Raw genomic sequence first — 13,418 nt, forward strand, 5'->3', positions numbered from 1 at the left:
CATGTTTTAAAAGTAGATCTGGGGGAAGCACATGCTGCTGTGAGTGTGCCATGGGACACTGCGTGCGCCTGGTGGTGGTGGTGGTGGTGCACGCATGCGGGCATGTAAAAGGAGTGGGCTCAAGGTGGTCCCCGTGCATGCGTGGGCCCACGCGGCCCCTGGAGCGCGATGAGTGCGAGTCGAGGGAGCTGGGTGCGTTAGGCGCGGGCACAGGAGCACCGCCCGATGCTAGCACCCCGGATCAGACTAGCAAGTCCTATATAGGATAGGGGCCTAACCGTGGTACCAATGTATCCCTGTTCGCTTGAACTTATCTGCCTGACTTATTAGCCATGATATAGTGTTTTTCTCTCACGACAAAACAATATCAACTGGCTTATCAGCCGTAAAAACCATCAGCCGAATAGTATGGCATAGTATTGGGCATTAGGTATCATCATCAGGAACTGCCGAATCGTGGCGGTTGCTTTTGTCAAAGAGTGTTTACTATTTGGAGAGTTATACACTCAAAATCTTCCTGTTGGGCAGTACTGTTCGCTAATTTATTGTGAGAGAAAAACACTGTAATATGGCTGATAAGCCAGGCTGATAAGTTCAAATGAACAGGGCCGAGACAACCCTTCGTCTCTTGCCCTAGCCACCACCAGCCAGTGATGCCACCTTCCTCCCCACGCCATTGCCACTCGAAACCCACCGCGACGCCGAGGGACTGGGCAGCGCTGCCCCGCGACATCCTATCCACCATCATCCTCAAGCTGGGTCCCTGCCGCGAGATCATGCAGGGCGTAGAGCTCGTGTGCGCGGCGTGGCAGTGCACCGCGCTGGAGGAGCCCGGCCTATGGCACCGCGTCGACATCGACGTTGGCGCACTAGTGTCTACAGGCCTACGCAAGGGGTACGGTGGGGTGCCATGGTGCACGCCGCCGTGGACCGCGGCGTGGGACGCCGCGAGGCGTTCTTCGGACCCTGCGACAAGGGGTTGCTGCTCTATCCGATTTGCCAACCAAGTAGTATTTTTCAGTTTCTTCGTTCGTCGAAACAAATTAACCAAACAGAACTATATTCTCATCGTGTCACCCAGTTCGATACTAAGCACACGTAGTGCGCCCCAAGCACTGAATTACTGTGCGTAGAAGTACTGAATTTGTGATGCTAAATAGTCATTAACTGGATGAGGTAGCTCCGGCCTCTGGCCTAGCTAGGGATGAAAATGGTACGGATATTTTCCGACCGTATTCGAAACCGAATCCATTTAGAGGGGTTGAGATCTGTCCGTATCCGAGTCCGAATATCCAACATCTGATACCGTATCCGTATCCGAATACTCAAATCACATATTTATGATGTCGATATCCAATCGTATCCTATCCGACATAGTTGACACTATTCGTATTCGAATCCGAATCCGGACAGAAATATGAAAACAAATGTAATATCGGTGATATTCGTCTGTATCCGATCCGTTTTCATCCCTACCTCTAGCACATGATGTGGAAATCTAACCTGAATTGTTCTTATTATTCCACATATGCCACTGGTTTGGTTTAGGTCTACAGTCTACTGCTGCATACATAAGTTGTTGATAATTTCAATTTGTTTCGAGTTTCAACAACATTTTAGTCACTGAATGCTAGAAAACATTTATTTCTAAAGCATTTTTCAAGTAAACTGGTTGCTGCAAACTTCACAAAGTAGTGGATGAGATAAATGCATCTGAAAGTTGGTGGTGCACAATCATTTAGTTTTCATTTTCTTCAGAATGATCATATAAGATCAGTGGCTGTTAGGTTACCATCAAAGATAGCTTGATAAATCACAAAATATCCATATGTTCACTGCAATTTGCTAAAAATCTATGTAGAAAACTGAACCATCTTCGCTTTTTGAGACACCTCTGGCAGCATAACTTCTTTTGATGTGTTTTGTGTCACTCGAACTCATGGGATAAACCTAACTCTCAAACCCATTTGTGTATATTTTTTGTCTCAACATTTTCCACCATTGGGTTATTGATGTTATGGTAAAGCCTTTTCTTTATATTCATATTTCAATAAATAAAGACCATCACTTCCAATATCTTTTATTTGTTTATCTATTTTTGGTTTCTTCTCATTCTCACCGGAGCACAGCACAGTAATATTCAATTGCATAGATGATTTTGATAACGGAGTCATGTACACATGTACATGGTTAAACACGTCATGTAGACCGGCATCGGTCAAACACACACATGCATGCATGGCGCCCGCTCTGCCCACGACGTGCATGCCGTGCCTCCGCTCAGTCGCTACGCCGTGTCTCCTAGCTTGCACCTAGAAATTTTGATAGCGGAGGTAGCCGAGTCTGTACAGTATATGTATGAGCTCATGAGATCAATACAAGCCAAGGTATCAAGAAACGCGGCTTGATCCCCTGTCGCCAGCGCCCACCTTCTCCTCCACTGCTTGCCATGGACACCAATCCGCTCTTTGCGTTTGAGAACTCCATCCATGCGGTTCCTCTCCTTCTTCCTCTGTCGCCTCCTTCACCTCTCCGTTCGACGATGGCGAATGCTGGCGCCGCCTGCTCCTCCTCCAACCACAACCTCCCTTCAAACCATCAACAAAGTCCCATGTCTTGGTGGTCCTCGACATCGTGAACCCTAATTACCAGGAGTGGCGGTGCTTCTATGATTCGGTGATCGGCAAGTTCGGTCTGACCTCCCACATCACCGCCGCACCAACCGCTGCCCAACGCGCCGACTCGGACTGGATCATGGTTGATCAGTGCCTGGTTAATTGGATCTACAACACCATGATGCGCGATGTCATGCGCATCATCCGCATTCCCAGCGCCACCGCCTACACCATCTGGGCCACCGTCATCGACATCTTCCACGACCACCAACTGCACCATGCCATGTACCTAGAGGCAGAGTACCGCAGCCTGTACCAGGGAGACCTCAGCATCACCGACTACACTGCCAAGCTAAAGGAGCTCGCTGATGCCCTGCGCGACCTTGGCCAGCCAGTGCTCGAGCCATCCTACGTCCTGAACATGCTTCATGGGCTCAACGGCAAGTACCGCCACACCATCTCCACCATCACCTCCAAGCAGCCTCCGCACACCTTGCTCTCCGCCTGTTCCTTCTTGCTGCTGGAGGAGCTCTACGAGACTCAATACGGCAAGCTGGCTGCGCATCACACCATGGTCGCCCAAGGTGGTCACCGCCCTCCTTCTGCCCCTGGCACACCATCGACCGGTAGTTCTACCCCCGGAGGGTCTAGATCCAGCAACCAAGGGGGGCTCCTTCGGCCACCACTGGCGGTTTTGGCAACACCTTCAGCCACGATGGCAGTTTCAGCAACAACGCCAGCCATGGTGCATACTCGGGCAACAACTGCTCCAGGCGACGTCACGGCCGTGGCGGCAGCCAGAGCGGCGGCACACCCTTCTTCCCCAACCCCGCTGGATCCTCGTCCATGTTGGCCCACAGGATCACCGGCTCAGGCGAGTGAACCACTCAGCCGATCTTGCCGAGCACCCGCTAGTGTTGCCGAGCACCCACTAGCCGTGCCGACCACGAGTAGGCATTGTCCGTGCCATGCACTATGACCAGAGCTAGAAGAAGAAGGGAGAATAGAGCAAGCATGCACAATACAAGACACCAGCGTTGGCCGAAGCCCTGTCTGTGTGATGGCAAATCTGAACTCTCTGTACTAAGTTATCGTGGTAGTCTATTTATACAACTCTATATATCTAGTTCTAGTATAGCCCACAAGCTATAATAGTAACTAGATAACATACAGGGCTGACTCTGTGCCAGCCACTGCATGGCTACAGTGCTGCAGGTGAGCCATGCGGCACCTGCACCTGCAGCAACTATAGTATCACAGTAGGGGGCTAGTTCGGCGCCGCCTTCCCCTGCTGTGTTCACACAAGGTAACAGTAGATTAGCTAACAATCTTCCCCTAATCCTACTGCTAACCCTTGTACCCCCTCCATGCCGATCATCTCCTTTAGCTTAGTGAGTCGAAGTCGTTCGAGCGGCTTGGTGAGGACGTCCGCGAGTTGCCGACCAGATTCGACGAACTCGATGACGATCTGCCCTCCATCAACACAGTCCCTGAGGAAGTGGGACTTCACGTCGATGTGTTTACTCCAGTCATGCAGAACCAGATTCTTCGTGAGGGCGATGGCGGACTGGTTGTCCACCATCAGTGCTGGTGGGTGAGCTTCCACACCGGTCAGCTCGCCCAGCAGCCGGCGTAGCCACACAACTTGGCACGCCACTGTGGCTGCCGCTACGTACTCTGCCTCGCACGTAGATAGCGCCACCACCTTCTGTTTCATCGACAGCCATGAAATTAGGGCCGACCCAAGGAAGACAAGCACGCTAGAGGTGCTCCATCGTCCATCGATGTCCCCCGCTATGTCTGCATCGCTGAACACCATGAGCTGCAGCCTACTCCCGCCGGTCTTCGGGAAGATGATCCCATGGTTCATCATCCCCTTGACATAGCGCAGTAGCCGCTTCACCGCAGCCCAGTGATCCTCTCTGGGATCCTCCATGAAGCGACTGACATAGCCCACGGCGAACGCAATGTTCGGCCTCATGTGGACTAGGTAGCCCAGACTGCCGACGATGCTCTGGTAGAGTGTTGCATCCACCTTCACCGTGGTACTGGCCTTCGTCAGCTTCAGCCACTCCTCCATCAGAGTCACGCATGGCTTCTACTCCACCATGCCGCTCCTCTCCAACAGCTTGGAGGCATACGCGCTCTGCCCGAGCGTGAGTTCCTCCTTCCCCTGTCTCACCTCAATGCCGAGGTAGTAGGAGAGTGCGCCGAGATCGCTCATTCGAAAACGAGCTGCCATCTCGCGCTTGAAGCTGTTGATGTCCTCCGTGCGTGCGCCGGTGATGATTAAGTCATCCACATACATGCCAACCACGAGTTCCTCCTTCCCCCGTCGTCGCATGTAGAGCGCGTGCTCGGTTGCGCACCTTTGAAACCCAAGCTCACCCAGCGTGGCGTCAAGCTTGGCGTTCCATGCTCGAGGGGCTTACCGCAGCCTGTAGAGCGCCTTGCGCAGTCGGAGCACCCTGTGCTCCTCTCCCTTGACGGTGAACCCTGGAGGTTGCCTGACGAAGACCGTTTCTGCCAGCTCGCCGTTGAGGAAGGCCGATTTAACGTCCAAATGATGGACGCGCCAGTCCTTTGCTGCTACCAAGGCTAGTAGCAAACGAACCGACTCCATGTGCGCTACTGGTGCAAAGACCTCCTCGAAGTCGATGCCCTCGCGCTGAACAAAGCCTCGGGCGATGAGGCATGCCTTGTGCTTGACAATGGCGTCGAGCTCGTCCCTTTTGACCTTGTACACCCACTTCAGGCTGATCGGACGGCATCCTGGAGGTGGATCAACGAGTTGCCAAGTCTTGTTTTCTTTGATCGCATTCATCTCCTCCAGCATCGCCCGTCGCCAGTTTCCATCACGCTCGGCTAGCGCGAACGTGGGTGGTTCCTCTACGCTGACGAGTAGCAGCTCTGCGTCGTTGAGTAGCCTGCCCGCCAGACCTGAGGGACCTGTGCCACCAACGATGTCATCCAGCCTATGGAACCACACCTCCTCACCTTCGTGGTAGGCATCCACGAACTCAGTGATGTCACTTGGAGGTGAGGCGAACTCGATTGGCGTCGATGGAGCTCCCTGTTCCGTCGGAGTGCCCGGCATAGCACCTGAAGTGCTCGGCACTGCTTCTGGACAGCTCGTCATAACTCCTGCAGTGTTTGGCCACACTGTAGGAGTGTCCAGCCTCAGTCTTGGAGTGGTCGGCACCACTGCAAGACGTCTTGGATCCGTCACGGGAGTGCTCAGCACCCGTCCTGGAGTGGTCGCCACCACTGCAGAACCTCCTGGCACTACTCCTGGCGTGCTCGACATCCCTCCAGAAGTGCACGATAGTCCTCCCAGAGTGCTCGGCATCCCTCCCAAAGTGCTCGGCACTGCCCTAGGAGTGCTCAACTCTACCGCCGGAGTGCTCGGCCCTCCTCCCGGAGTGCTCGGCACCTGTTCCACGGCATCTCCACCACCGTGGATGACCAAGTGCTCGACAACGAAGGTGTTGGTGAAGCTGCTAGCTTCCCCCATGCTCGGACTGCTCTAGTCCCAAGCTGCCTCCTCATCGAACACAACATCGCGCGAGACAAGCACTTTGTCTCCGCGTGGGTCATAGAGCCGGTATGCCTTGGTACCCTCTGCGTAGCCCAGGAACACCATTAGTGTGCTCCTGTCCTCCAGCTTGGTGAGGTTCGGCTTCGTCTTCCTGACGTGGCCGATGCAACCGAATGTCCGGAGGAATGACACGTTCAGCTTGCACCCGTACCAAGCTTCGAACGACGTCTTGCCCGTCAGGGCCTTGGTCGGAGCGTGGTTGAGGATGAACACTGCCGTGGTCACCGCCTCTCCCCAGAACTTTGCTGACATGCCTTTGGCCTTCATCGTGGATTAGGCCATGCCGACCACCGTCTGGTTCCGCCTTTCCACCACGCCATTCTGTTGTGGTGAGTACGGCGCGGTGTGGTGTTGCCCCACACCCTGATCCACGCAGTACGCAGCGAACTCCACCGAAGTGAATTCACCACCACGATCAGTCCTCAGCACGCGGAGCATCTTGCCGCTCTTGGCCTCCGCGCACGTCTTGAACTTCTTGATCGCCGCTGCCGCTTCATCCTTGCTCATCAGGAGTTGTAGCCACATGTAGCGACTGCAATCATCCACAAGTAGGAGGAAGTACCACCGACCACCACATGTAGCAGGCGTGATCGGCCCGCAGAGGTCGCCGTGAACGAGCTCGAGAGCTTCCTCCGCGTGATACTTGGCTGCCTTTGGGAAAGGTAGCCTCCTCTGCTTCCCAGCTAGGTAGCTGTCACACAGTTCACCTCCATGCTTGATGTGGGGTAGTCCTCGGACCATCTTCTCCAGCCGACCAAGCGCGTCAAAGCTGAGATGTCCGAACTAGGCATGCCACATCCACGGTTCCTCGGAGTGCCTTGCCACCAGGCACACTGGCTGCTCTACCTTCAGGTCGAGCAGGTACAACTGGTTCAGGGACCTCTTCACCTTGGCAAGAAGTCGTCGCTCCTGATCCCTCATCCTAAGGACTCTGTCCTTGATCAATACCTCGCTACCGCGCTCATCCAGCTGACCAATGCTGATGATGCTAGAACGCAACTGCGGGATGTAGTATATATCCGTTAGCGCGCGGTGCTCCCCATTCTAGCATCTGAAGATAATGGTGTCGTGCCCTTGGATAGCCACCCTTGAGCCATCACCAAACTTCACCGTACCAGTAACATCGCCATCGAGCTCAGAGAAGGATTCCTTGGAGCCCGTCATGTGGTTGCTGGCACCAGAGTCCAGATACCATCGCTGCTCCTAGTCGGCGCCCATGTGAACTTGGGCACGTGGTTTGTCGAGGTTGATGGTCTTCAGGGCCCTCCTAGGTCCTTCCACCATCGTCGCCTCTTCCTTCTCCTCAGCCTCGATGTCGTGCAGTGCATAGAACGTCACCATCAGGATAGTGGCCTCATCCTCATCATCGGCTCGCGCCAGATGAGCCTGAGCCTTCTTCTCCTGCTTGCGATTTGGGCACTCTTGTGCCCAATGGCCCATCTTCCCGTAACGCCGGCAGGCGTTGGGGTCGACCTGCTTCTTCTCCGAAGAAGCCCTGTCATGGTGCTTGCCCTTGCCACCGCTACTGGAGGAGGCTGCCTTCCTGGAGTTCCTTCGAGCAGCCCACTCCTCTTCCATCAGCAGAAGTTTCCCGCTGTCCTTCGTTGTTGTCGCCTGCTCTAGGCGCTCGTCCATCGCCTGCAGACAGCCTATCACATCCTCAATGGTGAGGATGGACAAGTCCAGCATCGTCTCTATGGAGAGAGTGATCTGGATGTACTTTGCCGGAACGGAGTGGAGGTACTTGGAGACCGCCTCCTCTTTGTCGATGGTGACACCATGGCTCTTTAGCTTGTTGATGAGCGTCTGTAGGCAGAGGGAGAAGTCCTCCACCATTTCACCATCCTTGAACTTGAGGAGGGCGTACTCCTGCTTCAGAAGCTGGGCCGTCGCCTTCTTTGCGCGGTCGGAACCGACGCGCATCGCCGCAATAGCCTCCCACGCCTCCTTAGCCAAGCTCTTCGCCCCCAATGACTCCTTGTACTCTGTTGGTATAGCAGCGATGATAGCCTCCAATGCTGACATTTCATCTTCCTCATTGTCGGTGCCCTTATCAACAGCATTCCAGAGCCGTCGGGCTCTGAGCTTGACCTTCATGGTCACCGACCACTCTCCATAGTTGGTGCGAGTCAGCGTCGGCCAACTGGTGCCGCTGACCTCCAGCACCGTGCGAACAACGACCTCCTCTCGTGGCTGGGCAGCCACAGTAGTGCCATTGCTGTCGCCCAACTCCGAACTACCCGTCATCGCCATCGGTTAGAATGGCGACGGCACTCATACGGCTCCGATACCACTTGTTGGCCCACAGGATCACCGGCTCAGGCGAGTGAACCACTCAGCCGATCTTGCTGAGCACCCACTAGTGTTGCCGAGCACCCACTAGCCGTGCCGACCACGAGTAGGCATTGTCCGTGCCACGCACTACGACCAGAGCTAGAAGAAGAAGGGAGAACAGAGCAAGCATGCACAATACAAGACACCAGCGTTGGCCGAAGCCCTGTCTGTGTGATGGCAAATCTAAACTCTCTTTACAGAGTTGCCGTGGTAGTCTATTTATACAACTCTATCTATCTAGTTCTAGTATAGCCCACATGCTGTAATAGTAACTAGATAACATACAGGGCTGACTCTGCGCCGGCCACTACATGGCTACAGTGTTGCGGGTGAGCTGTGCGGCGCCTGCACCTGCAGCGGCTACAGTATCACAGCAGGGGGCTAGTTCGGCGCCGCCTTCCCTTGCTGTGTTCACACAAGGTAACAGTAGATTAGCTAACAGTCCACTAGACCGCGGCCCAACTTCCCCAACGCGCAATGGGCCGTCGGCTTCAACCCGTGGCAAGGCATGGTCCAGGTTTGGCCAATGCCCTTCCGTGCTCAGCGGCCGGCGTCCTCGGCCCCCGTCTCGGCATGCCTAACCAGCAGGCGTTTGTCACTGGTGGATCGCATCTCGACCCGCACGCAGGCTACCCTAGGGTGCCGACCACCTACGATCCGACTGGTTCTATCGCCGGTGTTCCACCCGCTGGCACCAATACCTCCGACTGGTTCTTGGACACTAGCGCGACGTCGCACATGGCTTCAGCGCCTGGTAACCTCCTCTACATCCAAACCCTCTCTTCTCCTACTTCTGTCACGGTGGGCAACGGCGCATCCCTGCCCATCACCCACCTCACCAATTCATCTATCCCCACCTCCACCTCTCCTCTCGCTCTTCGTAATGTTCTTGTTACTCCCTCTTTGATCAAAAACTTAGTGTCTGTTCAATCGCTAACCTGTGATAATGTTGTGTCAGTCAAATTCGGTCCTTATGGTTTCTCCATAATGGACCTTCATACCCACCAGGTAAAGCTCCGATGTAACAGCTATGGCGATCTCTATCCGCTGCATCCACCGACGCATCAAGCTCTTCACGCCACCGCTGCCTCGGTCGAGCTTTGGCTCCAACGACTGGGACATCCGGGACGCGATCAGCTTGCTACAGCTCTGCGATCCTTTCCCTTCAGCTGTACAAAGTCCGCCGCCCACACTTGCCACGCCTGTCAGCTTGGGAAGCATGTGCGGCTCCCTTTTACTTCTTCTTCGTCAGTTAGTTATTTCCCATTTTAGTTAGTTCATTCAGACGTCTGGACGTCTCCTGTGCCTAGCATATCAGGATACAAATACTATTTGGTGATCATCGATGACTATTCTCATTATGTCTGGACATTTCCCTTGATGAACAAGTCTGATGTGGTTCCTACCTTTCTGCCCTTCTGTTCTTATGTTCAGCGTCAATTTCGTTTGCCCATTCTCTCCTTTTAGATTGACAATGGCCGAGAGTTCGATAATTTTGCTCTCCGCAAGTTCTTCCACGATAATGGCATTGCCTTCCGCCTCTCTTGCCCGTATACATCTTCTCAAAATGGCAAAGCGGAACGCACACTGCGTAAACTGAATGACAGTGTTCACGCCATGCTTCTCCACACACACGCGCTGGCCGCGTTCTGGGCGGAGGCTCTCGCCACGGCCACCTATCTGCTAAACCAGTGACCCTGCCGGGCAACTGGCATGGTCACGCGCCCCACCAGCTCCTCCTCGGCATGCCTCCCACCTACGATCATCTTCGCGTGTTCGGCAGCTTGTGCTATCCCAACCAGTCTGCAACAGTAGCCAATAAGCTCAGCCCACGCTCCGTCGCGTGCATGTTCTTGGGTTACCCGGCGGACCACAAGGGCTACCGCTGCTATGATCCAGAAACTCACCGCGTGATCACTTCTCGGCACGTCGTGTTTGACGAGCTACAGTTCCCTTTCCAGCAGCGCGCACTCCTCTCGGCGCCTCCTTCTCTTACTACCACAGGTGCCGTCCCTGACGTGGACACCGTGGTGATCATGCCTGGACGTCCGGCTGAACAACCTGCCTCACACGAGCACCTAGGCGCTGCGTCGGGCGTTCCAGCAACGCCTACGACACCTCCTTTCACGACGTCGCCAATGCCGCAAGTTGCATCACCGACGACGTAGGCGGTCATGCCACCTACGGCGTCGCCCGCCATGACACCACCAGCCTCCGCCGCGTCGCACGGTGACTACGACACCACGCCGGGGTCCTCTTCCCCGCCCTCCGCGACCAGGATGTCGACGTAGGGCTCTCCTGAAACCAGCTCGCTGGCGCCGCAACAATTGCCATCACCGCAGCGTCACCCCATGGTGACACGATCTCGTGTCGGTGTCTTCAAGCCCAACCCGAGGTATGCAATGCCCACGTCTGTAGGCGCCACCGTCGACATCTCGCCAATTCCAAGCTCCGTGCGCGTGGCTCTGCGTGATCCCAACTGTCACGAGGCGATGCAACGTGAGTTCGATGCGCTTCAGTCGAACCACACGTGGCCCCTTGTTCTCCGGCCACCGCGTGCGAACATCGTCACCGGCAAGTGGGTGTTCAAGCATAAGCTCCATCCCGACGGCAGCCTCGAGCGCTACAAAGCATGGTTGGTCGTCCGCGGATTCACTCAACGACCAGGTGTCGACTTCGGCGAGACGTTCACACCTGTGGTCAAGCCCGTGATGATTCGCACTGTGCTCGCCCTGGTTGCAGGGCGCCGATGGCCGACGCGACAGCTTGACGTCTCCAACGCCTTCCTTCATGGGCATCTCAACGAGCGGGTACTGTGTCAGCAGCCTATCGGCTTCGTCGCGCGACACAGCCAGACGCGGTCTGCCTCCTCTCCAAGTCCCTGTACGGTCTTCGGCAGGAACCGCGGGCCTGGTTCATGCGGATCACCGGCTTCCTCCGCGCCATCGGCTTCGTCGCGACGCGCTCCGACACGTCCTTGTTTGTGCTTCGCCGTGGGACAGACCTGGCGTTTCCCTTCCTCTATGTCGACGATAAGGTCCTCAGTGCATCCACCAAGGGCCTCCTCCAGGAAAGACATGGGGCCCCTGCGGTACTTCCTCGGCGTCGACGTACAACGACACGACCGTGGCTTATTCCTGTCTCAGGCGAAATACGCCGAAGACCTCCTGGACCGGGTGGGCATGACGAACTGCAAGCCGGCGCTCACGCCGATCGACACCAAGGCCAAGCTACCGGCGACGATAGGCGCGGCTGTCCGTGATCCCGACGAGTACCGCAACATCGCCGGCGCACTGCAGTACCTCACAATCACTCGTCCCGACATCACCTACGCGGTGCAGCAAGCGTGCCTACACATGCATGATCCGTGGGAGTGTCACCTCGCCGTCGTCAAACGCATCCTGCGTTATGTGCGCGGCACGATGGCGTACGGGCTTCACTTGCAGGGCACAGGCGTTCACAAGACCACCGCTTACTCGGATGCCGACTGGGTCGGGTGCCCGGACACGCGCCGATCGGCAACCGGCTACTGCATTTACCTTGGCGATGCGATAGTGTCCTAGTCGTCGAAGCGCCAAGCCACCGTGTTGAGATCAAGCGCGGAGGCCGAGTACAGGGCTGTGGCGAACGCCGTGGCCGGGTGCATTTGGCTTCAGCAGCTTCTTCGCGAGCTTCACTGCGACGTTCCAAGCGCCACGGTGGCCTACTGCGACAACGTCTCCGCCGTCTACATGAGCAAGAACCCCGTCCACCACCGACGAATGAAGCAGATCGAGCTGGACATCCACTTCGTCTGGGAACATGTGGCGCTTGGTGTGCTGCGCGTCATCCACGTGCCCACGGACCAGCAGTTCGCCGACGTGATGACGAAGGGGCTGCCAACGACTACGTTCCAAGGGGTCCGTTCCAGTCTCACCGTCGGAGCTCCCGACGCTGCCGCTGCAGGGGGTGATAACGGAGTCATGTACACGGTTAAACACGTCATGTAGACCGGCATCGGTCAAACACACACGCGCACACACGGCGCCCGCTCCGCCCACGACGTGCACGCCGCGCCTCCGCTCAGTCGCTATGCCACGTCTCCTAGCTCGTGCCTAGCAGTTTTGATAGCGGAGGTTGCCGAGTCTGTACTGTATATGTATGAGCTCATGAGATCAATACAAGCCAAGGGGGTTGATCCATATTCCTCTTTCAGATTTGTTACATACCACTAATATCATGCATTATCATTTATGAACTCATATATGCATTCTAATTGATTTTAAAACATTCCTGCAGAGCAAACTCTTTGGAGAGGCTCCATCTGTTATGCCTAGATATACCCAAATACCCAATGAAGTATTGAATGTGGCATTCAAGAAGAAGCACCCTCTCCTTGAGGATCTTGAACTTGTCTATGTTAATACCCACAGTGAGGATATGTTAAAATCTGTTTGTTAAGCTTGTCCCCATCTCATGAAACTCAAACTTAATTAGTTTCAGCGCATCCTGTAATGATAACTATGGTATCGATGAGGAGTTGGTATTGGAGATTATTGACGGAGGAATTCCAATGATGTTAAATTTACAGTCACTAGAATTGTTTGAATGTGATCTTACTACAAAGGGACTGACGGCCATCCTTGACAACTGCCCTATACTACAACCTCTACACATTACTGGCTCTTTTGAGTACTACAACATGGATGACGTGCTACAGAAAAAATGTGATAGAGTGAAGAACTTGAGTATTCCAAAATACTCAATCCATGGCTAAATGATTGAAAGCAGTAGCATTGCTTTAGAAATCTCCAAAGGGTAGTAATGTGGTGGAATTACTACAGTTGCCTCATCATCGTCATCACCATCTTAATTTGACAAACTGAGACTAG

This window comes from Miscanthus floridulus, chromosome 8 (genome assembly GCF_019320115.1).
Source record: "Miscanthus floridulus cultivar M001 chromosome 8, ASM1932011v1, whole genome shotgun sequence".
Classification (NCBI taxonomy): Eukaryota; Viridiplantae; Streptophyta; class Magnoliopsida; order Poales; family Poaceae; genus Miscanthus; species Miscanthus floridulus.